Source organism: Vulpes lagopus, chromosome 1 (genome assembly GCF_018345385.1).
Source record: "Vulpes lagopus strain Blue_001 chromosome 1, ASM1834538v1, whole genome shotgun sequence".
Taxonomy (NCBI): Eukaryota; Metazoa; Chordata; class Mammalia; order Carnivora; family Canidae; genus Vulpes; species Vulpes lagopus.
The window spans coordinates 15,465,835-15,491,832 of record NC_054824.1 but is presented as its reverse complement, the minus strand read 5'-3'; the positions used below and the strand labels follow the sequence as shown (position 1 = coordinate 15,491,832).

Sequence of the window (25,998 nt, the reverse complement as noted above, 5' to 3'; positions counted from 1 at the left end):
TGACCTATTAAAATTGCCCCAACTTGTCTCCCGAGCTAGTGTCAGGCACTGTAGCATACAGAGGCAGCTCAGGTGGAACTGGATCCACCGTATTCAGATCCCAGCAACATCAGTAATCTCTGTGGGAGCCTACTCAGTACTTAACCTCCCAGAGCCTCAGTTTGCCCATCTGGAAAATGGGGATGACATTAACAGTGCTCATTTCTTAGGGCTATCATCAGGATGAATGGCATAATGCACATGAAGTACTTAGCACCATATGTTGGTACCTCAAGCCTTCGCTTTCATGATAGCAGCCCCTTTGTTTCTCCAGCACATTCCATATCCCACCTGACTTAAATCACTAAAGTACTCTTTTCACCATGTCACTCCCCTTCACAACTACCATCAATGGGCTATGATATGGGTTATGAAATAAAGTCCAAACTCGGAATTCAAGGCTCATTATGCTCTGCCTCCAACCCATGTTCTGGCTTTATCTGATGCTCCTTCCTTACTCTGGCAAGTCTGGGGGAGACACCCCCCTTCCCAGCACACTTCATGCTTCCCAAGGTCCCATCTTTGCTCATGCTGTGCCTACCCCTTTCCCTGCCCTCCACAGTCTGTATGTGCTCCCCACTTCTCTCCATCTGGTAAATTCTATCCATCCTTCCCGGTCCAGCACAAGCCTCCTTCCAAAGCTTTCTCTGTCTATTCTATCTGGTGGTAACAAGAGTCTTCAGTTCAGACAGCCCTGAGTTCAAACCTTGCTATTAACATATGACCTTGTAGGACTGTAAGGTTTTTTATGCCTACTAACCTCAATTTTTTTGAACCATAAAATGGGAGGAATTGCTGGTAGTTTAGATGAATAAGTGAGGTGACTTGAGAGCACACAGCAGAGGCTCTTCTCATCCAGCCTCTTGGGTGGCATTTCATCCATACTGAGCTATGTGCTGGTTGGGTTTGGTTTTTTGTTTTGTTTTGTTTTGTTTGTTTTTGGTTGTTTGTGCATTTTACCTTTCCAATTAATGATATGGTCTTTGAAAGTAAGAATAATTTCCTATTTTTATTAAACAAACTCTAATGAAATATTTACTACATACCAAGCATGATTCTAAATGCTGTATGCTACAAATATCTACCCATTTCACTGCTCTTGAGTGGCAGGCTGACAAAATTAAGTATCTGATGACTGCGTATAAACAAGCTAGAAGGAGAAATGGCTTGAGTTGGGAATGCAAATTAACAGACCAACACAGCACAATATGAACATATGGAAATGTATCAAATCAATACTCTGTACACCTTAAAGTACATAATGCTTTATGTTAATTATATCTCAATTTTATAAAAACAACCCCCCCCAAAAAAAAAACAACAAATGGAGCTGGAGATCATCTTTAAAAAATTCATTTCTACTCTATATTCTACTGGGACCAAGAAATGCCCTATATATGCTGAACCTAACCAAATTGTCTACTTGGTGAGGACAAGCAAGTTAGATGTCCATACCAGAGACCCTAAGGTGTTTCCCACTGTCAACCAATCTCTCCATTATTTGAGCCTTACCCTGGGATCTAAGCCCTCCATCCATATACTGGGAATACACAGGAAAACACTAGACAAAAATAACAGAGCGAACCTGGATAAATCATTTGTTCTCAAGACTGTCAGTTGTTTCCTTGGGGTGCCTCAGTCAGTTAAGCATCTGCCCTCAGCTCAGGTCAAGATCCTGGAGGCCCTGTTTTGGGCTCCCTGCTCAGTGGGGAGTCTGCTTCTCCCTCTGTCCCTTCCCTCACTCGTGCATGTTCGTTCTCTAATAAATAAAATCTTAAAAAAAAAATTCTCTCTCTCTCCCTCTGCCTCCCCGTCTGCTCCTCCCTACCACTCTCTACTCTCTCACTCTCGATCCAAAATAAATAAACAAAATCTTAAAAAAAAAAAAAAGTGTCATTTATTTCTTAATGCACCCTGCTGGCTCCATGCCTTGGCCTCATGGAGTGGCTGGCATTAGTGGTGCAGGTTGGTAGAGAGACCCTGACCCAGAGCTCTTGTGCCATCCTACGAGGGCAGGAGGGGTGTGTCAACCAGTGATCCCTATAGGACTATGCCAGGGCTTGGCCCAGTCAAGGCCCAAACATAAGGAAGCCCACAATGCAGAAACCATGAGACAGTTTTAGGGACTACTGTGAGAAGGCCCACACAGTTCCAGGGAGAAGAAAAACAAGACAGGACAGCTGGGGAAGCCTGGGTGGCTCAGCGGTTGAGTGTCTGCCTTTGGCTCAGAGCATAATCCTGGAGTCCCGGGATCGAGTCCCACACTGGGCTCCCTGCATGGAGCCTGTGTCTCTGTTTCTCACTCTCTCTCAAGAATAAATAAATAAAATATTTTTTAAAAAAAGACAGGACAGCTGTAGTAGCTTCCTGCTTGAAAGAAAAAAAAATGTTGATCTCTTTGATTTAAAAAAGAGAGAAAGAGGTTGTCTAAGGGAAATGCCAGAGTGAAGTGTATAAATTGACAGGTGTTGTAGAACCCAAAGACTTTGGAGACAAGAGGAAAAAATACAAAGGGATAAAAATTAAAAAATAAAATAATTTTTTTAAAAAAACCTTAGGAACCTAAAAATAAGAGCACATGGGACTTTGATAAAAAAAAATTTAATAAAAAATATAATCATTTGAATCCATACATCAACTAGTACATGCAGTATTCAGCCCAAATTTCCCATTTGGCATGAGAACATTAACACTAAAAATTCACAGAGTCAGTTAGTAATAGAACCAGACTAAGAAGGCTGGCTCCCAGGTCTTCCAACCTCTGGCCTTAGGCTCTCTGCTCTGTGTAATATGCCACATGGATCATCATGCCAGAGATTAACACCCCCTGGAATAGCAGGAGGGTTGAGCTGTGATCATTTACCAAAAACAATGCTTTAGAGAGGAAGGAATTCTGAATATAGGAAAAAAGAAAGAAAAAAAGCCTAGGGCTTTTTAAAGGTGCTTCCAAAAAAACCAGGATGGAATTTAGCATTCGTGGAAAATGATGAACGGTAGATACAAAATTACAAGTGTATATACACACACACAACAGACATAAATTTAAAGAATATCAAAATATACTCTGTTATTGAACAGTCCTCAAGTACCAAATGTCAGGAAGCCTTTACAAAAATTTTATTTTGAAATGATTTTAGACTAACAGAAAAGTTGCAAAAAAGGAGCTCCTCTATACCCCTCAAATATCAGTATCTTATACAATCACAGTACCTGTATCAAAACTAAGAAATTAATATTAATACAGTACTGTTAACTGCACTATAGACTCCATTCAAACTGCATTAGTTTTTCAACTACTGCCCTTTCGTGTCCCAGGATCCGATCCAGGATTCCATCTAGGATCCCACACTGCATGTGGGTGTCATGTACCCTCAGTCTCCTCCAATCTGAAAATTCCTAGTCTCTCCATGTCCTTCATAACCCCAACACTTTTAAAGAGTACTGGTCAGTTCTTTTGTACAATGCTCACCAATTTGAGTTTGCCTAAGTTTTTGTATGATTAGATTAGGTCATGCATTTTTGGCAAGAATACCACGGAAGTCATAATGTAACCTTCTGTGATGGTTAATTTTATATGTCAATATAATTAGGCCACAGAGCGCTAAGTTTTTTGGTTAGTTTATTCTGGGTTTCTGTGAGGGTGGGTTTTTATGTTTGTTTTTTAAAATGTTATTTATTTATTCATGAGAGACAGAGAGAGAGAGAGAGAGAGGCAGAGAGACAAGCAGGCTCGCTGCAGGGAGCCTGATGCAGGACTCGATCCCAGGACCCTGGGATCACACCCTGAGCTGAAGGCAGACGCCCAACCCCTGAGCCACCCAGGTGCCCCTGTGAGGGTGTTTTGAATTAGGTTAACATTTAAGTGTCAGACTGACTACAGCAGATTACTCTCTCTAATATGAGTGGGCCTCATCCAATTAGTTGAAGGCCTTAATTTTTTTAAAAGGTGGGGGGAGGCACCTGGGTGGTTCAGTAGGCTAAGCATCTGCCTTCAGCTCAGGTCATGTTCCCAAGGTCGTGAGATGGCCGTGAGATGTAGTCTCCTTCGCCCTCTCCTTCTTCTCCTCCCTCTGCTATGCTCTCTCGCTCTCTCACTCTCTCTCAAATAAATAAATACAATCTTTGAAAAAAAAAAAAAAAGGGCTGACTCTCTCCAGAGTAAGGGAGGATTCCTTCTGCCTAATTGCCTTCAAATGGGGTCATGGACTTCTTCTTGCCTTTGGACTCAAACTGAAACATGGCTCTTTCTAGGTGTTGAGCCTGCTGACCCAGCTCTCCTGGGTCTCCAGTGTCCACTCACCCTGTGGTGAGATCTTGCAACATGTCAGCCTCCATAACACAGGAGCCAATTCCTTATACTAAACTTTTATATTAAACATATACATACCAATGTATATATTTACCTACCTCCTATTGATCTGTTTCTCTGAAGAAACCTGACTAATATACCTTCTCAGAGCAACCTATCAGAGGATCCATAATTTCCATGTGCCTTCTTAGTTGTGATGTTAACCTTGACTATGTGGTAAAGGTGGTGCCCACAAGATTTCTTCACTGTAATGGTACTATTTTTCCTTTGCAATTAATAAACTTGGAGAGATATATTGAAACTCTATAAATATCATATTTCTCAGCAAACTCTGCCCCACTGATTTCAGCATCCACGGGTGGATGTTATCTGAAATAGTTATTACTATGATGTTTGCCTCGTCAGGATTTTCTATTTTTCTCATTCCTTCTACATGTATTGATTAGAATTCTACTATTCCCTACGTCCCCTATTTACTAATGTATTCAATTATTTATTTATGTAAGTATGTATCCATCAATACTTCTTTTATTCCATGGCTTATAATCCAGTACTATTAGCATATATTTTCTTGCTCAAATTGTTCTAGCCTTGGCCTTTTGGACATTGGCAGGAAGTAATTTTAAGAGGGAAATTGAATTTAGATTTGACTCTACTTAGAGACAAAGAGGCCAAGTTAAGGTCTCAAGACTGGAGCACTCCCAGCTTTCACCAATTGGTTCCAGATCTTGCGGTCAGACATTGCAAAAACAAAACACTAAAGGCACTTCTGAAGGGCACTGAAGGAATAAGCTTGGGGGACAAGGCAACTCAAGCTTCACTTTCAGTAGGTAAACTATCCCCACTACTTTCTGTAGGGAGGGACAGAGGTGGCTAAGAGATACCTGAGCACCTGTGACCCCCTGCCAGCTTCCAGGTTGGGAGTGTGGACCAGAACCACTGGTGAGGGCAAATGAAGGTTGAAAATATCAGAATCCCTGGGAGGTGAGGGATACCAGACTCCCTGAGGGATGCTCCACCAGAGGTCACTTTCCGAGCACCTAGAACCCCTCCATTAGTGTGCAGAGCCCTTCTGATTGTGAGGGTGAACATGCATCGCAAGAGAGTGTGGAGTATATCCAGCCAATGAAGGCAGGGTGACTTCAGGTGCCCAGGGTGATTTCACAGAACTCCATGCCTGGATCTTCAAGTGGCTACTAGGGAGCAGAGACCAGTAAGGAAATGCAAAGATGGTGAGCAGCCAGCCAGAGAGGAGAAGCCATGAAGAGGAAGGGCCCACAGCAGGGATAACAGGCGTTGGCTCCACTGAGGGCTAGGGAATGCTAGCTGGTCCTAGACATTTCTAGAATCTGATCCTACCTCTCTTGGGTGGTTTGGGCAGCTCTTCCCCATGGCGAAAGCCATGACACAGATGCATTAACCACTGGGGCACCCAAGGATGTCACAAATTGAGTGGAGGTTGCTAAGTAAAGAATAACAAAAATGTTCCAGAACCCTAAAGCATATTTGCTCTTGAGCTGTGATTGGATTTTACAAGATCACTGGTCAAAATCCTAAGCAACCCCATTAATCCAAGGCTGCTTATCCTGACCTTCAAGCCTGATCTAGCTCTTGCCACCCTATCTTCCACTTATCCTGTCATGAACAGCAACACAGGGCTGACCAGGAGACACCAGGACACAACAAAGATGAAAGTATATGGAAGAAGACTGACCATGTTCGTTAGGTTCCTCACCCCCATTAAGGACTGACTGAGGTGATGATGGGTGGATGATGACGGAGAAGGGTGAATATGGAGAGCAAAGGAACACGGTTGTCCAGAAAGAACTAAATCAACATGGAATCTGAGAAGAATGGTCAGAATCCAAGCCTGAAGATTCAGGCCAAACTGAGAGAACAAGCTATATAGTTGAAGCAAGCCAGGCGTGGTGGGTAGGGGAATGAAGGGAAGAGGAGAAAACAGAGCAATAATGGGTCTTAAAAGTCCCACTTAAAGGGTGGGACTATATAACAGCGCCAACTAAGAGAGTACTCCTGGTCCTAGGCTGTTTGCCTGCTGCCTGGCTCTCAGCCTCCTCCTTGCGGGGAGCTGCTAACTTGCCCCCCAGTCCCAGGCAGGACAAGCCAAGGTCTAGCTAGCATGAATGTTCTACTTCAGTCAAACATGCTGGGTGCTCACCCCAACCTCCCTGGCCTCAGATAACCTCCTCCTATCCAACCTAAGCCTTCCCTCAGATCAGGTCCTCCCTCCTCTACTCAGTGAAGACCACCCTCACCGTTCCAGCACATGAGTATCTCTCACTGCCCACTCCTCTGCTAAACCCCTGAGCCACAACTGCTTAGAGCAGAGCTGCTCAGAGTCTGAGCCCAACAGCTAAACAAATTCTCAGCTTCCATCTACTGAATCAGAATGTCTGGGAGTGGGACTAGAAAATGTTTTAATAAGCTTTCAGGTCAATAAAAATCACCTGGAGAGCCTGAAGTTCTTGGGCCATATTTCAAATAGCACTGTTCCAGATGTAATTTTAATATATATATAGTAAACATATATATAGTAAACATACATATATATATGTTAACCAACTAGAATTTAAATAAAAACTTGAAAATTTTTTAAGAAAACAAATAGCACTGTTCCAGGCGACTCTTAACATGCCAGAGTTTGAGGAGTATTCATCTGGACTAGATCAGTGGTCTTAAATTTGAGCATGCATCATAATCACCTGGAGGCCTTTTTAAAAACACTGATTGATACCCCCACCCCCCACCAGGAATTTCTGATTCAGGAGGTATGGAGCAGGACACAAGAATGCACTTCTATGGGGCACCTGGGTGGCTCAGTCAGTTAAGCTTCCAAACCTTGATCTCAACTCAAGTCTTAATTTCAGGGTTGTTTTTTTTTTTTTTAAAGAATTTATTTATTTATTCATGAGAGACACAGAGAGAGAGAGGCAGAGACACAGGCAGAGGGAGAAGCAGGCTCCACGCAGGGAACCCGATGTAGGACTCGATCCTCGGTCTCCAGGATCATGTCCTGGGTCTCCAGGATCACGTCCTGGGCTGAAGGTGGCTCTAAGCCACTGAGCCCCCCAGGCTGCCCTTAATTTCAGGCTTGTGAGTTCAAGCCCTGCATTGGGTTCCATTCTGGACATGGAACCTACGTCTAAAAAAATTTTTTTTAAAAATTTGCATTTCTAGCAGATCCCAGATAATCTAGTGTTGCTAGTTCAGGGACCACCATTTAAGAACCACCAACCTAGCTCACTATCAAGTATTTCACACGTGCTATCTCATAATCTGATTTGTGTGTATGTCCTATCTCCTCAAGCAGGTCTTTGAGGGCAAATAACCCTCAGTTTTACTTTTCTGTCCATCCGGTACTTATCACATTAGAAATTGTCAATTAGGTGATAATACCCTTAATTATGTTTAGTCTCTGTCCTTTCTTAAAATGGAGAGCTACTGTGATAATTAGAAGATATAATAATGTAAAAGTACTTTGCAAACTAGAAGGTATAATAATGTAAAAGTACTTTGCAAACTAGTACTTTGCAAACTAATGCTATTTTAACATTAGAAATAATCTTCTACTCATCACCAGTAATGAGAACAAGTAGTGACTGTGGACAGAACCAGTCCAACATCTCTCCCACTATAGACATCCCTTCTCCCACTTTCCTACTACAAATTTCCCAGCGCCGACCCTGCTAAGGACGTCTCTATCATTTCTTGGGCAGGACAGACTATAGTTAGTTAGTTAGATCTAACTACATGTATAACCAGATCTATAGTTAGTTCCTCACATTGAGACAAAATAGAACACCTTAGAATTTCTGCCATTGATCCCAGTTCTTTCCGCTGGGATCACACAAAGAATTTATGGCCATATTTATCCGTTCCTGGCAAGGTAAATCTCCACTAACATACTTCTAAAGCAAAAGCTGACCACTTTGCATATATATCACGATGGCATCGTGGGTAGAAAGTTTACTTGAGGGCTTTGGAAATAGCTACAGAAATGAACTTCTGACTCACATCTGTTCCCTCCCTTACTAATTTTGTTCCCATTTTGCAGTGATCACTATCAACTCTCCTTCTGCCATTTAGTTAAATTTCCTATAAGTGGCAGAAGAGAAAGGGCTTTGCTAGAAAACATAAGTTCAAGAAAGAAATTAAAGAAAACAGTCAAAAAATTTTCAAGCTCTCATTTTTCTCTTAGTCTAAGAAATAAAGGGTAATTGTGTATTTCAACTATGGGCTTCCTTATACTTGAGCACTGATATGACTTATAAGCAGATAATTCCAGTGAAGTCAATGAGGACATCGCTCGTATTTCTAGTTGTCCTTCCCTCGCCTTTAATTAACTGGTAATTTGAGGAAAATTGAGGAACAAAGATTTTTAATACTTTCCCCAAGGACAGCATAGGTCACAGAATCTTAACAGCCAACTTCAAAGAATACACGTTAAGCTCTTTTTCTGCATATGAATTACCAAGAGAGCAAAGCTGCAAGGGAAAATAAAATCTACTTTCTGTCCTCTTACACTCCAGATCAGACTCTTTGTTGGGCCACTTCCTTTAAAGAGCTCTTGTTCACGTTCCCAGCATATCCTAAAATTGCCATGTATGTGATTCTTTCAATTATGCAGAAGAAAGGGGTTGCTATCCTATTTGTGAGGTTATTAACCATTGGGAGATAGACCAGAAGAGACACCTGAATTTGATCCCTCCTCAGATTTAACTCTGGGAAGCAACCAGATACTCCTGTAAGATTCCCTAAAAGAACACACGAAAAGAGTTTTTCTCAGCTTGTATGAACTATCTTGACCCTGTCCCCACTGACCAGCCAATCATCTCACCTCTTCCTCTTTGCTGATGCCCCAGCTCTTCCGATTCCCTAAGACGAGACACAAGTACATCCCTTCCCCACTACAAGGAATGAGTTGCACTTGGTCTTTTTTTTTTTTTAAGATTTTATTTATTTATTCATAAGAGACACAGAGAGAGGGGCAGAGACACAGGCAGAGGGAGAAGCAGAGTCCCTGTGGGGAGCTCAATGTGGGACTTGATCCCAGGACCCTGGGGCCACGACCCTAGCCAAAGGCAGATGCTCAACCACTGAGCCACCCAGGCGCCCCTGCACTTGCTCTTCTATACTTCAGCCCTCTTAATGTGTCTGAGCACCTTCTGACCTCTACCCACCCAAAGCCTCCATGAGCATAAACCCTAACTTTAGAAAACTGGCATAGAGGATTTGCCCCGGTTGTGGGGAAAAAAACTTGCCACATGGGAAATTCGGAAAAAAAAAAAAAAAAAGTATTCCTCAGGAGGAGGCAAATGCCAGCTCAGACTCACATCATAGTTTATTATCATTAAACAGTAGCTCCTGGAAGTCAGAAAGAACTACAGCTAATATCCCTAACGGTGATGTAATGTTACTGACTCACCAATGATTGGCCTTATTTCTCTCTTCTTGAAGTTGCTGCAATATTGTTGCTTCTCAGTCCTGCTACACACTGGACTGAAAATCTGAGGGGTATAAAAGTCACATGTGTTCCCCAGTCGCCCCTTCCCAAGTATACCTTCTGAGGGTAAAGAATATAAATCACTCGACTCAAACTACATCCCGGGAGAGTCTTTACCCTTAATTTCATTTCAGTCTTGGCTGCCCTGTATCTGGGCAAAGGAACCAGTTGTTCCATCTCTTTATCCCATAAAGACTATCTGGTAGCTCCCACAAGACTGGTTTGGTCAATGAAACAACACATCAGGCAAAACTCAATGCCACATCAAAATTTAAGTTCAGGGATGCTTGGGTGGCTCAGCAGTTGAGCGTCTACCTTCGGTTTGGGGCATGATCCTGGTCCCAGGATGAAGTCCCACATTGGGCTCCCCACAGGGAGCCTACTTATCCCTCTGCCTGTCTCTCTATCTCTCTCTGTGTGTCTCTCATGAATAAATAAATAAAATCTTTAAAAAAATTAAGTTCAAATCCTTTTTTAAGGAACTTTTACTTTTAAGAAAGTTGACTAGTAATAGATTCTCATGGTTTTGTGTTTGGCCATCAGGGCCATGCAAGCAAACTCCACAATCCTGAAGAACTTTTGTTCATTTTATGGATCTCAGGTTTCACCTCAGTTGGAATCCAGGCTCCTCAACCATTTTCGAACATCGGACCAAGCACCAAAAACTGGTAAAGATCTTTAACCGCCAGAACTGTTTAGGGCCTGCTCAGAGTGATGAATCTTACTCAGATTCACTCACTAGGCACAGATCCCTGGGGGTGAAATCAAATTGCTACAGGCTTTACCTTTAAAAATGGGAATCTGGGGGCACCTGGGTGGCTCCATCAGTTGACTTCAGGGGAGGTCATGATCTCAGGGCCATGAGATCGACCCCCCACACTGGGCGTGGAACCTACTTGAGGTTCTCTCTCTCCCTTTCCCCCTGCCCCTCTATCCCTCCCTTTATAAATTAATTAATTAATTAGTTTAAAAAATGGGAATCCTGTACATCCTTTTTTTAAATTTTTAAATTTTTTTTAAAGATTCTATTTATTTATTCATGAGAGACACACACAGAGAGAGAGAGAGGCAGAGACACAGGCAGAGGGAGAAGCAGGCTCCATGCAGGGAGCCTGACGTGGGACTCCATCCTGGGTCTCTAGGATCAGGCCCTGGGCCGAAGGTGGCACTAAACCGTTGAGCCACCCGGGCTGCCCCCTAAACATCCTTAAATGATATACTCATGACTATGCTAAACATCACATCAAAATTCTGTGTGATGCTCAGTGCAGGACTGAGTCTTTATCCTACTTTAGAGGAGATGTTATTACTCCTTTACTGAATGCTTTTGCCCACATATCCTGGCCATTAAATGGGTTTAAATGTGCCACATATCATAAAAAAAAAAAAAGTATTTAAATGTGCCACATAGCTCTCTGCCTAGAGAGACTGCTTTGTCAAAGATCACTAAATCCAGAGACAGAAACCTCCCGTGTGGCAAGCTCTATTACTTTGGCATTGATACAGATTTCTTCAGTGCCAAGATGAAAATAATCCTTTAAGAATCAGAATGGGCAATAATGATAGCATCTTGAGAGACAGAAAGATAAGATTCTACTTCTAAAAGATGTAAAACCTTTCATTTAAATAACTTGAGGGAACTGAGATCCAATGCCTGCCACCTACCATTGCAGGATAAGCACTCTCCTCTGCTGACAACCTGGCTTCACTCTTCACAACTCAGCAGCAGCTGAAAGAGTATCCTATTCGGGTTAATAGGATTGGAGCTATGTAGGTGTACTTATTAATTGCCGAAAAACCGTTTACCCCAAAACTTAGCAGCTTAAAACAACAAACACTTATTTACCTCACAGTTTCTGTGGGTCAAGAATCCAGGCAGCTTCAGCTGGGTGCCCCTGGCTCAGAGCCTCTCACAGGATATAATCAAGAAGTTATCCAGGGTGGCAGTTATCTTTTAGAAGTCTTTTTATAACCTCGTTTTGGAAAGGATATCCCATTGCTTTTGCCATATTCTATTTGTTGGAAACAAATCAGTAAATCCAGTTCACACTCAGGGTTAGGAGATTACACAAGAGGATGAACACCAGGAAGCAGGGAACACTGGGGGGCATCCTGGAGGCTGTCTTCAAGGGAAGATTCTATCAGAACTACATTCAAAAGTGCCTGGAGGTTAAATATCATGGTATCTGTAATTTATTCTATAATGCACACCAAAAAGGAAAAAAAAGAGCTGAAACAAATATGACAAATTATTAACAACTATGAAATCAAGGTGATGATTATAAAGTTATTTGTTGAACTACTATTGTACTTTTCTGTGTGTCTGAAAAATTTCCTAATTAAAAAAAAAAAAACAAGACCACCTGATGTTGTTCACTAACAATGGATCAAGGGGGAAAATTGCATCAACTAAGCTAACTCGTATGCTAATGTTAAATTATAGCACTTGGCAGATGTCCCTCAATATTTAAATGGACCATACTAACCACCCTCATCTAACAGCTGAATGAACTCAGCTACTTGGGGCTTATTTGGTTCCTAGAGGCCCTGACGGTATCACTGGAATGGTTCCTTGTGACTTTGTCTAGATTGTGAACTCAGTGAGAAATCCTACTAGACGATGAGCCCTACTTCAGTGCTAACACAGTACCTCCAGTACCCAGCCCAGTGCCCTGCACACAGTAGGTACTCAGTAAATATATTTTTCAGAGAATGGCAACTATTTTATAATACCTTGCCCTTAAATCTTTTGGACCAAAGTTATCCCTCCCATACCTGATGGCACAGAACTTTAGGATCTAGAACTTGGGCCCAACCAAGGGCTTGTATAGGTATTTGAGCTAATAGTTGTTGGTGAAGAACTGTTGTGGCCCAGTCGCAGGCTGCTATAGCTCACTGTTCCATGGAGGCAAGATGGGCTTCGAACCAGGGATCCCAACAAGTCAGGGCCTTAAGTTCTCATGAGAGAACATCCAAGCCTGGATCACCCGGTTTTTAACGCAAGGAGAACTCTTTTTATCCAACAACATGGAAGAGCTATAATCACCATAGAATTAAATATAAAATAGCTGACTCAAGCAAGACTAGCTAAAGTTTGCCCTCAACTTCTCCGCTCCAAACTAACTTATACTAAATGGGTCTATGAAGTGCCATTGCTATGGTTGTAGGGTAAGCTGTCAAAACCTTTAGGCTTTTCAAACTCCACCCCTATAATAAATTGTATCAGAAAAAAAAAAAATATATATATATATATACATAGGAACTACAGTAAAGTAGGTCCCCAGAAAAATGCCTAGGATTTGGAACAGCAGTTCAGTGTTAAACCTTGAGCTTTTATTAAGGAAAACTTTTACAAATGTTTACATTCAAAACCCTGTCTATAAGGGGCTCAGTCCACTGAGCATGTGGCTCTTGATTTCATGGTCATGAGTTCAAGTTTCCTTTTTTATCTTGGTAGCCAAAAAACTCAAAGTTAAATTGGGCCCAATTCCAGGAATAAACTCACTCCAAGAACATGATTTTTTTCACTTGGTTTCTAAAAGTTTTATGTGATGGTTGACTATGCCATCTCTTATCTCTGGATTACCTCAAATTCCTTTTGGAAGCTACTATCCATTCAGCAAACAGTTACTTACTATTTACCAGGCCTTCTGTTAGGTACCGGGGCCAGAGGGAAACCAGTCAGCCAATTTCTTCAAAATAATAATGTTCTCAGGTAAGGATGAGGGAAAGCCCAGGTGGGGTGGGGGAGCATAGAAAGAGCCTAGACATGTACAATATAGTATTTCCATGAGGGAGGTCTGCACGAAATGAAACAGGAGAGAAGAGAAACACCCAATGTAGGTAGTGCCAGGGGACTGGAGGATGTTGAGGAGACCATTAGGAAAATTTCTAAGTAGAAATAAAATTTGAGGGGCACCTGGGTGGCTCAGTCAGTTATGTGTCTGCCTTCAGCTCAGATCATGATCTAGGGGTCCTGGGATCGAGTCCCACATCGGGAGAGGTCTGCTTCTCCCTCTCCCTCTGTGCATGCTCTCTCTCGCTCTCTTTCTCTCTCAAATAAATAAAATCTTTATTTAAAAAAAAAGAAAGAAAGAAAACTTGAGAATCAGTGGAATGAAGCAAGACAAAGGAGACGGCAATCTGAAGGCACAGAACCGCAAAACAGCAGCATGTGCTACTGTGATCCCAGGGTCATTTGGCGTGGGAGAAATAAATGTGCGTGAGAGGGAGAAGTGGCAAACCAGGCGAGGCTAGAGATGTGAGTGGAATTCAGGTTGTAAAGAAAGGGAGTTTAGATTTTAGGCCACACGATCGGGAGCCAACAGTTCTGATTTATATCTTAAACACTAGTAGAATTAAAAAGGAAACCTGGAGGCTGGGACATCAGCTAAGAAGCTGTAGCAAAATCCAGACAAGAGACATTGGGTGCCCCCTCCTCCAGCTGTGGGGGGGAAAGGCCGCAAGAGAGGAAGGTGCTTGGGGAGCACCCCGGTGATGAGGCACAGCCATTCCCTCAGGGGGTGAACACGAACAGCCTCAGCTCTAGAGACCGACGCCTGGGTCTGAGCCTGACCCCATCCCTTATTAGCTCTGTGGTCTTAGGCCAGTTGGTTAACCACTACGTACCTCAGTTTCCTCACTGGCAAACCAGGCATAGTATTACTGATGCTAATAACAATACACCTACCCTCCAAGAATGAATGAATGAATGAGGATAGTTCCTGCCTCATCTACTTCTCACCAAATCATAGGAGCCTAGGTATTATTATTCCATTACTGGGAGGATACACACACACACACACACACACACACACACACACACACATATAAGTACATTATATATTATAGATCATAGATATTTTATATCATATATGTATAATATTAAATTATACATTATGTATATAATTGTGAAAGTAGGGATTGCCACATGAGGGTAAGTAATATATATATATATATTACTATTTGCTTAAGCACATTGACAATGCTCCATAAATGACAGCTCTTGTCAATATTATTTTTATTATATGCAAGAAAGCTCTGGATGCTTGGGCTACAGGGACTAAGACTAAGAGACAGGGACTAAGTAAGAGACAAGGTCTCTGCTCTCCTGGAGTTTACATCACATGGAGCGATGATAAACAAATCAATCAGTAAGTGATAAGTGCCATGCCGAGAATTAAAGTAAGGTGTCGTCGTGCTAGTGGGCGACTGACAGCTGCATTAAACAGCTCTGTTGGTCAAGGAAGGCTTCTCTGTGGATGTGGTATTTACCCAGAATTATGAATGTCAAGGAGGATCTAGCAACGCCAAGATTTTGAGGATGAGAATGGTAGGCACAAGGAATGGCTCAAACAAATGTCCTATGGTAAGAACAAGCTCGGTGGGTTTGTGAAGCAGAGAGAAGACCAGTGTGGCTGGCATATAATGGGCAAGGGTTTAGAAATGAGATTGGTGGGGTGCTTGGGTGGCTCAGTCAGTTAAATGTCCTACTCTTGATTTCGGCTCAGGCCATGATCTCAGAGTAGTGAGATCAACCCCTGTGTCAGGCTCCAGCTCTATGCTGGGCATGGAGCTTGCTTAAGATTCTCTCTCTCTCCCACCCTCCCTCTCTAAAAAAATAATAAAATAAAATAAAAAAGATTCTCTCTCTCTCTTCCCCCCTCTGGCCTTCCCATCCTTTCTCTCTCTCCCTCTGAAGAAAGAAGGAAAGAAAGAAAATAAAAAAAGAAAGAATTGGAAAGAAGGTTCTGCAGTATAGGGCTTTGAAAGCCAGGTAGGAGACAATGGACAAGGAGAAATCTAGAATGACTTTTTAGCATCCCATCTGAATAACTAAATGGATGATGATGGCATTCCCAGGGAGGTCACAGAAAGGCATGTTGGTTTGGTTGGGAGGGTGAGGAGTTCTTTCAGGATGTGCTGAATTTGAGGTGGCTAAGAGACATCTAAGTGAAGATACAGAAAAGAGCTGGACTCTGGATAGTGGGGGATGGAATCCTAGGAACTATTGCAGGGGCCAAGGGCAGGCTGCCCCAAAATGTGCCACTTTGGCCTATTGATTATTTTGTACAACAGTGACCTGAGACAGCCTGTGCAAGCACACTCAGCCCCTCCTCCTCAGCCCCCAAAGCAGGAAATAAATCTCCCACGTGGAAGGCATCCTCCTTGAACCAGAAGCCAAAGAGAGTGTCTCTTTCCCACCAGAGGTAGGAAATTTAGAGCAAGAGGGCTGTATCGACAACCAGTGTTTTTACTAATCTATGACCTCAGCCCAAATTCTGTTTAGAATTCCTTACTAAATGGCGCTTCCATGGTTTTCTTTTTCCTATCGGTTCCTCAAAGATTGATTGTCTCCTTGTCTAAAAAGTATTAAAAACTGCCTGCCTTGGTCATTTCTTTAGATCTCAATTTCATTACTAGGTCACTCAGCACATATAACTTTTTCTCTTCTCTGGCTAATATATCTCAAATAAATTTAATTTTTAGTCCATCTAGGAGACCTTAAGGATAAAAAAGAATAGGGCAGCCCCGGTGGTGCAGCGGTTTAGCGCTGCCTGCAGCCCAGGGCGTGATCCTGGAGACCTGGGATCAAATCCCACATCAGGCTCCCTGCATGGAGCCTGCTTCTCCCTCTGCCTGTGTCTCTGCCTCTCTCTGTGTGTGTCTCTATAAATAAATAAAATCTTTTTAAAAAATTGTAAAAAATAAAAAAATAAACTCCCATTCTTATTAAAAAAAAAAAAAAGGATAAAAAAGAATATCTCATGCCCTTTGCCATCAGTATTTAAGGAACCTGCGAAGGAAAAGCAGGAAAGAAGGGTCAGACAGATCCAAGGTAAGGTAAGGGCTAAAACGGTGTTCAGCAAGGGCCTCTGGCTTCTCCCAGATGACTTAGTTCAAATCTAAGCTCCACCACTTACTAGCTGGGTGTTCCTGGGTAAAGTACCTCTTTGTGCCCAAATTTCTTCATGGAGAAAAGATCATTACAGCTCCCTGCTCTGCGGAGGGTCTTCTTCTCCCTCTCCCGCTCCCCTTGCTTGTGCTCCCTTACTCTCTATCAGATAAATAAAATTCCTAAAAAGAAAGAAAAACAAACGAAAAAACTAACTGCCTGCTCGTTTTGGTGGGTTATAGCCAAGAACCGGGGCAGCACCTGAAACAGCAAGAGACTGATGCCCCCTCACTGGGCGCCTGGGAATCTATGGAGTTGAAATTGGAGGATGAAGCCTCCAGAGACAGAGAGCTTGAATCCCTTGTTCTTTTTTTAAAGATAGATAGATAGATAGATAGATAGATAGATAGATAGATAGATAGAATAAGATAAGTGATAGAGATTTATTTATGAGAGCGAGTGTGCATGCGCACAGGGGAAGAGTAAAGTGGGGGGAGAGAGGGAAAGAATCTTCAACAGGCAGAGCCTGGAGCCCAGAGCCCAGAGCCCGGACTCCAAGGCAGGGCTGGATCCCAGGAACCCAAGATAGGGACGTGAGCCAAAACCAAGAGTTGGTTGCTGAAGCAATTGTGTCACCCAGGCCCCCCTATTTTTTGTTCTTCAACACACCCAAGACCTGGAGGAATGTTTTTAAAGAAGGGAGAGGTTTATATTGGTAAAGTAGGAGGAACCTGTAAAGAAATAAAGGTTGAAGAGAGAAAAGAAAGAATGTGAACCCAAACTTCCTGAAGAGGGAAAGAAGGGAGGGGGTGGGACTCCGCAGAGCGAGGCTGACCAGGGGGACTGGAGCCCTGCTGGATGGGGAAGGTGAGGGGATGGGGGATCCTAGGGATGAGAGCAGCTTCTATGATGGACCTCAGACAAGACAGAGAGGCAGTGAGGTCAAATGGGGGGGAGGGGGCTGACAACATGGTGGGGTGGGGAGATGAAGGAAAAAGGAGGCTGAGGCTGAGAGGCAATCCATTATCAAGTGTGGGAGTGAGGTGGGCTACCCAGGCTGCTCTAGGACCTTCGGAGGTCCTGGTCCGAAGTCAACAGTCCCAGGTGCCCCCTGAGTCTGGAGCTGGCCTCGGGGAGGAGGCGGGCAGCTCCACGGAAGGAGCAGAGGTCCTTCCTCTGCAGGGTTGGGTTCGAGGCTGGAAGGTGTTGGACAAACACCCACACGAGCACTGTGGATGCCTACAGTAGGGTCAGGATGGACGAGGAAAACCATGAGTCAGACTGTCCATCTGCATGCATCTTTAAGATTCCAAGCGAGACTGAGAAAATATTTGCTTCAAATATCACTGAGAGTAGATCTGTGAGATATAAATAGATCAATTACATTTTAAGGAAACCTCAAATTCAGAGAATTGAAACGGCTAAGTCACATAAGAAACAATTAGGACAAATAAAAAGGGGAAAATAATTCTTACAGGTGATTAAGGAACCAGAATAAATACAGAGCAACCTGAAGATAAGAGTTCATAATGAATAAAGTGGTAAATGATTTTTTCTTTTTTCTTTTCTTTTTTTTTTTTAAGGAATCAGAACAGTTACTGGTAAGCCTTCAGTGAAACTGAGATCTCAGTCTTTTACTGGTCCCTTTGTAAAATCTGTGCTTCTCTTTTGGAAAACACCATGGCAATGCCTAGGAACAGACCTAACCATGTTCATAATCTTTCACCCAGTAATTTCACTCCTTTTTTTTTTTTTTTTTTTTTTTAGTAATTTCACTCCTAAGTCTATTTAAAGTAATAATTCCTCAAAAGTAAAGCACGTTTAATTTTGGCATTTGCTTTTTTTAAAAAAATGAACAGAATACAAAGAGATGTGTACATCAGAAATGATATTTCCTAAAAATATGCATGTGGGAGATACAGGGAAAGAGAAAACTGTTACTGAGTTAGGTGATACAATGATGAAAAATATCTACATTTTCCCCCAATGTTTTAAATGTTGGTTAGTTTTTTTAATATAAATTGAATATTTTAAATAAGAATGTTGGTGGGTTCACCAAGGACTTAATGCATGATACATCAGGTCATCATTTATCTATAATTCCTCCCTGAGTTAGACAGTCTGACTCCATGAATTTTATGCAGGCAAATCAGCCCAAACAGAACACAAATGCGGAAGGGCTTCCATATCTGGCAACACTAGGAAACGATGTGTACTGGTAAAGATTTTAAAAGCCTGTTATCCAAAGGGTGCTATCTTGTGAATTTTTCATTCTTCTAATCATTCAGGATTAGAACCTTGAAATTTTAAACGCAAAGTCAAAGACACTTCTCCCAGAGGAAGAAACAGCCAACATGCCCCCAGAATAGAGACCAGGTCGCTTCTGTCACAATTATACCAACCAGTTTGTGTTGCAAAATAAGCTGCAAATATTTCTAAAAACTCAGTACTCATTAGCATTTAATTTTATTTTGCTAAGTCTTTTTTTTTTTTTGTCTTGTTTTCATGAATAGCCAACGTATTTGTACCCACTGAGATAGCAACAATGAGAATGGAAAAAAAAACAAGCCACAACCTGGGCCCCCGACTGCCTAGTTCCCTTGTGGGTGCAAACACCATGAGCAGAACCTGGTCCCACGAGCCCCTGGCTAGCCATTCCTCCCTCCTCCCTCTGAAAATCTAGATTGGAGAGGATGCCTGAAAAGAAGAGTTGATGCCATTAGTGGGCTGCAAGCAATTCAGAGTTACTGGATAATATGTATAGCCCTTTCAGAGTAAATCACTTCCACTCAGGAGATGAGTACAGGACTCCTTCCTATAGGAGCTTGTAAAAAGCTTAGGCACTCCCTGGAATCAATATAGGTAAAAGTAGAATTTATGGTTTCCAAGCCCAGGATTACTGTCCCTGAGTGTGATCTTAACAAGCCATCAGTGCAAACATTCCAAAGTTGTACTAGAGCCAAAGAAAAGCATCACCATTAGCTGAGCAGCCTGAGACCCACTTCCTCACCTCTCTGACCCTTGCTGGGCTTTCTTATCTGTAAAATAACTTGCTCTCAGGGGTGTTGTAAGATATAACATTTTGAAGATGCTGTCAAAAATGTTTAGTGTATCTGTCTGAAAGTCCAGCACCATGTGCACAGACCCAACCAGGATTACCCTGGAGACAAAAATGAATAGGCTCAGCTTGTTCTGAGTTTTCTCCCTTTCGATATCTGCCTAAACCAAGGCCTAGTGCCTTCCTGGGGCCCCTTCCATGGTCTTTACCCACCCAGTCCTCTTCCCAGCACCTAGCACCCAGGCCAGCCCTTCTGACCTCCTCAGCTGCCCAGATTACAGACATATTTGAATCACCTGCTCAGTTGAAAAAATACCTTTCCCCAGACCCCACTCCCAGAGATCTGAATAATCTGGCCTGGCATAGGGCCTGTGCAGCTGTGTTTTATAAGCCCCTGAGGTGATCTAATGAGCAATCAGAGTTGAGAACCACCATTATGCTAGGGAGGTGCCTGTAATTTGGAAAGGGCTTAGAACCCCCATTAGGAAACACTGCTCTGAGGTTCCAAAACATTCCTTTTAGCGTCTATTATTTTCTTCTTTTATCTGTGTGTTTATCTTTCTAGCTAGATTGACAGGCAAAATTACTTCTATGTCTTTCTTCCTCTTCCCTCTGTTCACACTCAACATATGCTAAATGTGCTCATGTGTGGTAGATAAAACCTAATGCTTCTCGTCTTCTTTCTAGTGCCTAGTCCTGAAGGCTTCCCCCGCCCACCTCCCACCCTGTCACTTTTACTGGGCGGCGCTGTGTGCGGCTGCTATGTCCCAGGCGACTTCCACCCTAGGCCAAAACACCTACTGTAATGCAGTCAGTGCTGTTTGCATAATATAATTAAACGGGGTAGGAAGAGCAGCTATTAAAATAGCCTATTCCCAAGCTTGCTTCAAAACAAAACAAAATCCCCTCCAAAAGCCTTTGAGTAAAAAAAAACTTTAAGAAAAAAAAAGTAGAAGATTGGAAGAGAGGTTTATATAGCGCCGGGCCCTCAGAAGGCAGGAGTGGTAGCCTAACATAAATCACAATCCAAAAGATCAACCAGAGCTCGAGTGATCTCTACTTTGGCCTCTGCCTTGTTTTGTAACTTGGAAAGCCATCTCTGCCCTCCTCTCTGGAGGATGAATATAAAATCATGAAACCATGAGAACTGGAAGGACGTGCCAGAGACCATCCCCAGTTAAAGATCTCAGCACCTGTGATGATGGTTGATCATGGCAGATGGTTGAGGCTGATGGAGGTCATCAGTCTCACCTTGGAGTAATTCCGAAGAACAGCCACTGCTACCACATCACAAGACAAGCCCTTCCAACTCAGAACCCATCTGTTTTAACGTGCTCCCTTACCCTGAGTCGTAATCTGTTGCCTTCCCCCACATACCCACCCCACACTCTCCTCTCCCCAAATACATCCATCATCTGCCACAACACCTAAATCAGTACCCACTTCCAATATTTGAAAAAAGCTGCTAAATGACCCATACATCATCACTTCTGCAGACCATCCTCCCCCAGGATCCTCAAATTCTTGCATACAATTATTTTGAGATGAACCCCCTTCCTAACCACCTTTCTCTGGATACACCCTGGTTTGGTCAAGTTCCTTTAAAAGATGGATCCCAGAACTTAACATTTTGTTGAACTCCTTTGTTCAACAAACACTTGCTTAGGTACTTGGTCACACCCTAGAGACAGAAATGAAAACACCAGGCCTGGCACAGTCGAGCTGAGGAGACTGCCAAACCAAATCATTAAAAGAAGGTACAAGGAAGGAAGGAAGGAAGCACCAAGTGCCTGGGGGCAAGGAATAGGTTTGCCTGACACAAGGAAAGATCCAGAAATGTTTCCTTAGAGAAACAAGTGTTAATTTGAAACACTGTATTGTGTTAAACAGGTTAGGTTTTTATTAACTTCTTTGACATCCCATCACACTGGTGACATCCTGAGACTGAAATCCATCATAATCCTAAAGTCTCTTTTTCACATGTCTCTCCCTCACCCTATATTTGTGCAATTCAGTTTGGGGACCTAAGTACAGATTTTGACATTTCTCCCTATTAGGTTTCTTCCTGCTAAGATTCAAAGCTTTGATTCCTAATTTTCCCACCCAGTTCTTTATCTAGAAACATTCAAAAACCATGCCTTTGAAGTTGTCAACTGGTCACTGAGAAAAGTCAAAAACAGAGCCCCTGGAGAGCTCTCTTTAGGTGATATCAAGCCATTGATTGGCAGAGTAAAGATACAGTCACTCAACCACAAATCCACTAGTTAATCCGGGGACTTTCAATTTTTTTTTCTTTTGTAGGAAAAGTTCTCTATCAAACCAAAATGCAATAGATGTCCAATATATAAACAGGTAACTAGGGAGCTGTTCTAGGTAAAACAGGTGGAGAGAGTCCAAACTGCTTGGGCTCCCTCTAGTCCCTATCGGAGCACTCAAGGAAAGCTGGTGGCACCATATGCCCCCAAGAAGCCCCCTTTGAAACCCAGCCATCTTGCCCACAAGAATATCGTGAGAAAAAAATAATAATAATTTTTTAAAAAAGGATATCGTGAGAGATGGTATCCAATGATTTGAATAAATCAAGATATAGTCTATCCAATTAGTAAGTCCATGTCAAGAAGACACAGTAGTCACTTTTTGGTATGACTCCTTCACAATGAACCAAGATAGTTCTTTGTGAAAACTAACCATTTATTTAATAATTTATTCTAGTATTTTATTTCACTATCAGAATCTACTTCTCCCTCCCTTTTTGGAAATAGGGACAATTCCATCTATATCTTCTGACATGCTCCTATTCTTCCTGTTTCTGAAAGATTACATTCGAAATTCCAAGATCAAACGGAAAATTTTTCACATCCTAGGACATTGTTTGGGCTGAGAGACTCCAATGTTACTGGTTTATAAGCTTCTTCAAAGTAGAGACCATTCTTATTCATCTTTGTTTCCCAAGAGCCCAACGTTCATTTAGTGTGTAACTAATACAAAAATAACATTCAGGGGATGCCTGGGTGGCTCAGTGGTTGAGCATCTGTCTGCCTTTGGCTCAGGGTGTGATCCTGGAGTCCCGGGATCAAGTTGCGCATCGGGCTCCCCACATGGAGCCTGCTTCTCCCTCTGCCTGTGTCTCTGAGCCTCTCTCTGTATGTCTCTCATGAATAAATAAACAAAATCTAAATAAATAAATAAATAAATAAGTAACATTCAAATAATTAGTTTGCTTGTTAGTCTTTTAGTTGTTTGAAAATACCAAAGTGCTCTTTTGCGACCTTCTCACCTAGTTTAGATTTCAGTTCTTACCTATATAGAAGCAAATTATGAATTGAGTGCTTTGACCTTCTCCGTGTTGTCATTTAACTTTGTACCCTTAAAATAAAAAAAAGTTTTAGTTGTCCCAAGCTGTTTTACAAACTACAAACCTCAGTCCACTGGACTCCCACCTCCTGACACCACAGCTCACTGCTTTGCCCTTTTTTTTTTTTTAAGATTTTGTTTATTTATTCATGAGAGACACACAAAAAGAGAGGCAGACATAGGCAGAGGGAGAAGCAGGCTCTGTGCAGGGAGCCCAAGGCAGGACTTGATCCCAGGACCCCAGGATCACGCCCTGAGCCAAAGACAGATGCTCAACCACTGAGCCACCCAGGCGTCCCTACTGCTTAGCCCTTTAGAAGATCCTCTGAAGTAATAATAATTTCCTTAAGTATGTCTGTGACCAAAGAGGACTGATGAAATGATACCATTCTAGAGAAAAACGCAAATTACTAATGATCCACAGGTGAGCACCTCAAGATACACTAATTTATATGTGTCCTGTCTTGGTTAAACCTTCAGAAGCCATCCAGCTGAAAGAAGGGAAAGTTGGCAATAGGAGTGGAGAGAAGAGGATGGGAAAGACAGCATCAAGGGCCTAAAGTAACTTCAGTCTCCCATTACCATCACAAAGACTAGGGACTCCAAACAGAAAACCCACATTATTACTAACTGTTAGATTGCAGTGTTTTGGGAACCGGGGTGGCTCGGTTGATTAGGTGTCTGCCTTCGGCTCAGGTCATGATCCCAGGGTCCTGGGATGGAGTCCTGCTCAGCGTGAAGCCTGCTCTGCTTCTCCCCCTGCCTGCCACTTCCCCTGCTTGTGCTCGCTCTCTCTGTGTCAAATAAATAAATAAAATCTTGGGAAAAAAAAACATTGCAATGTTTCATAATCCTGTTTATAAATAAATCTAGAGACACCATGCTGCGTTAAATAAGCTAGGTTTTCATTAGCTTCCTTGATAGTCCATCACACTGGTGACAGAGAATGAAATCCACTATAATCCTGAAAGTCTCTCTTTCACATGTCTCTCCCCCCACCCTATATTTGTGCGACTCGGTTTGGGATCCGAAGCACAGAATTTGACATTTCTCCCTTTTTCTTCTTGTTAAGGTTTAAAGCTTTGATTCCTGATTTTTTGAATTATTTAATAAGTAAATATGTAAAATATTATGGCTTTTGAAACTGTGGAACTCAACTCCAGGAAGTATGTACTAGTTTTTTTGTTTTTTTGTTTTTAAGATTTTTATTTATCCATTCTTTTTTTTTTTTTTTAAAGATTTTTTTACTTATTCATGAGAGACACAGAGAGACAGAGGCAGAGACACAGGCAGAGGGAGAAGCAGGCTCCCTGCGGGCAGCCCAGTGAAAAACTTGATCCCAGGACCTCGGGGTCAAGCCCTAAGCCAAAGGCAAACGCTCAACTGCTGAGCCACCCAGGCGTCCCTGTACTAATTTTTATTCCTATCAATAGAGTATGTCAGCGCCTCCTTCACACCCCCACCAATGCATCACATTAAAGGAAAATAAAACAAAACAACTTTGCCCACCTGGCTGACAGAGTGGTGCCTCATTTGTTAACTTGCATTGCTCTGATTACTAAAGAGGTTGAACATCTTTCATGTATTTATTAATCATTTGTGTTATCTTTGCCAATTCTCTTTTTATGACTTTTGCTCAGTTTTCTCCTTCAAGTATTCACTTTTCTTACTGATTTATAGAACTTCTTCAAATGGTTACATTAATTCTTTTGTCACATGTTGCAAACATTTTTCCATCTTTCATTTCCATTTTAATTTTATTTATGGTCATTATTGACATCCAGGTGGCTTTATTTTTCTCAAGAAATCTAGCAATCTAACTTTTCTTTTGTCACTTCTCTCTTTGGTACCATATTTAGAAAAGCTTTCCCAAGTTCAAGATTATATAAAAATCTCTCATATTTTAACCTGATACCATTAGGGTTTTTTTTTCCATTTAAATGCTTAATCCATTTGGAATTTATTCAGGTGTATGACATAAAGTCAGGGGGACTGTACTTATTTTGTCCCAAATGGTTAGCCAGCTGTCGCAACACCATTTACTGAATTAATCTGTCTTTTCTGTACCGATTCAAAAGGGCACCTTTATCATATGCTCTGTCTCCACTTGTGTCTGTCTCACAGGGATCTGAGACTGCGTACTCCCACCTGAAATTCATGACCTTCCCCCCTTCTCCAGCATTCTCCAACTCTGAATATTTCGTTTACCAAGTGTTCATGTCAAGAATTTGGTTATTCCTAACCCTGGCCCTCTCCATCATTGCCTCTTCTCCCCACACACACATCTATCAAGTCACCAAATTGTAGTCAATTCTGCTTTAGAATATGGCTCTAAACCATAATCTTACGTCCAACTCTATCACCATAGATTATCTTTCCTGGACTGCAACAGTGTCCTCCCTGGGCCCCCAAATCCACATTTGGCCCCTCCAGTGCATAAACATAAATAAAGTCACGCTGCTTCCCTACTTTCAACCTCTGACAGCTTCCATTCTTGTTAGAACAAAGGCCAAGCTTATTTAAGCGATATAGAAGACCTGTGTGATCTAGCCCTGCCTACCTCTGCCTCATGCCACACTTCAGTTCTCACACGGTTTCTAACACACTAGAGCCATCTTTTCCTTCTGGCTGCTTTTCATGTTACAGCCTTCATATGTGATGTCCCTTCTACGTTCCATGCTAGTCTCCTGTCCCACAACGTCCCTCCTCCTCACACATACACCTGCCTAATTCTAGCTTTTCTTTCAGAGGCTGGAAGTGTCATCTTCTCAAAGAAGCCTTGCATAACTGCCCCCACCACCACCACCACAATCACCACA

General features: G+C 42.3%; 1 protein-coding gene across 5 annotated transcripts in view; it reads right to left on the bottom strand.

The window, feature by feature from the left end:
- Window positions 1–25,998, bottom strand: part of FAXC (failed axon connections homolog, metaxin like GST domain containing) — a 92,424-nt gene that overhangs the window by 17,101 nt on the left and 49,325 nt on the right. The window lies entirely within an intron of this gene.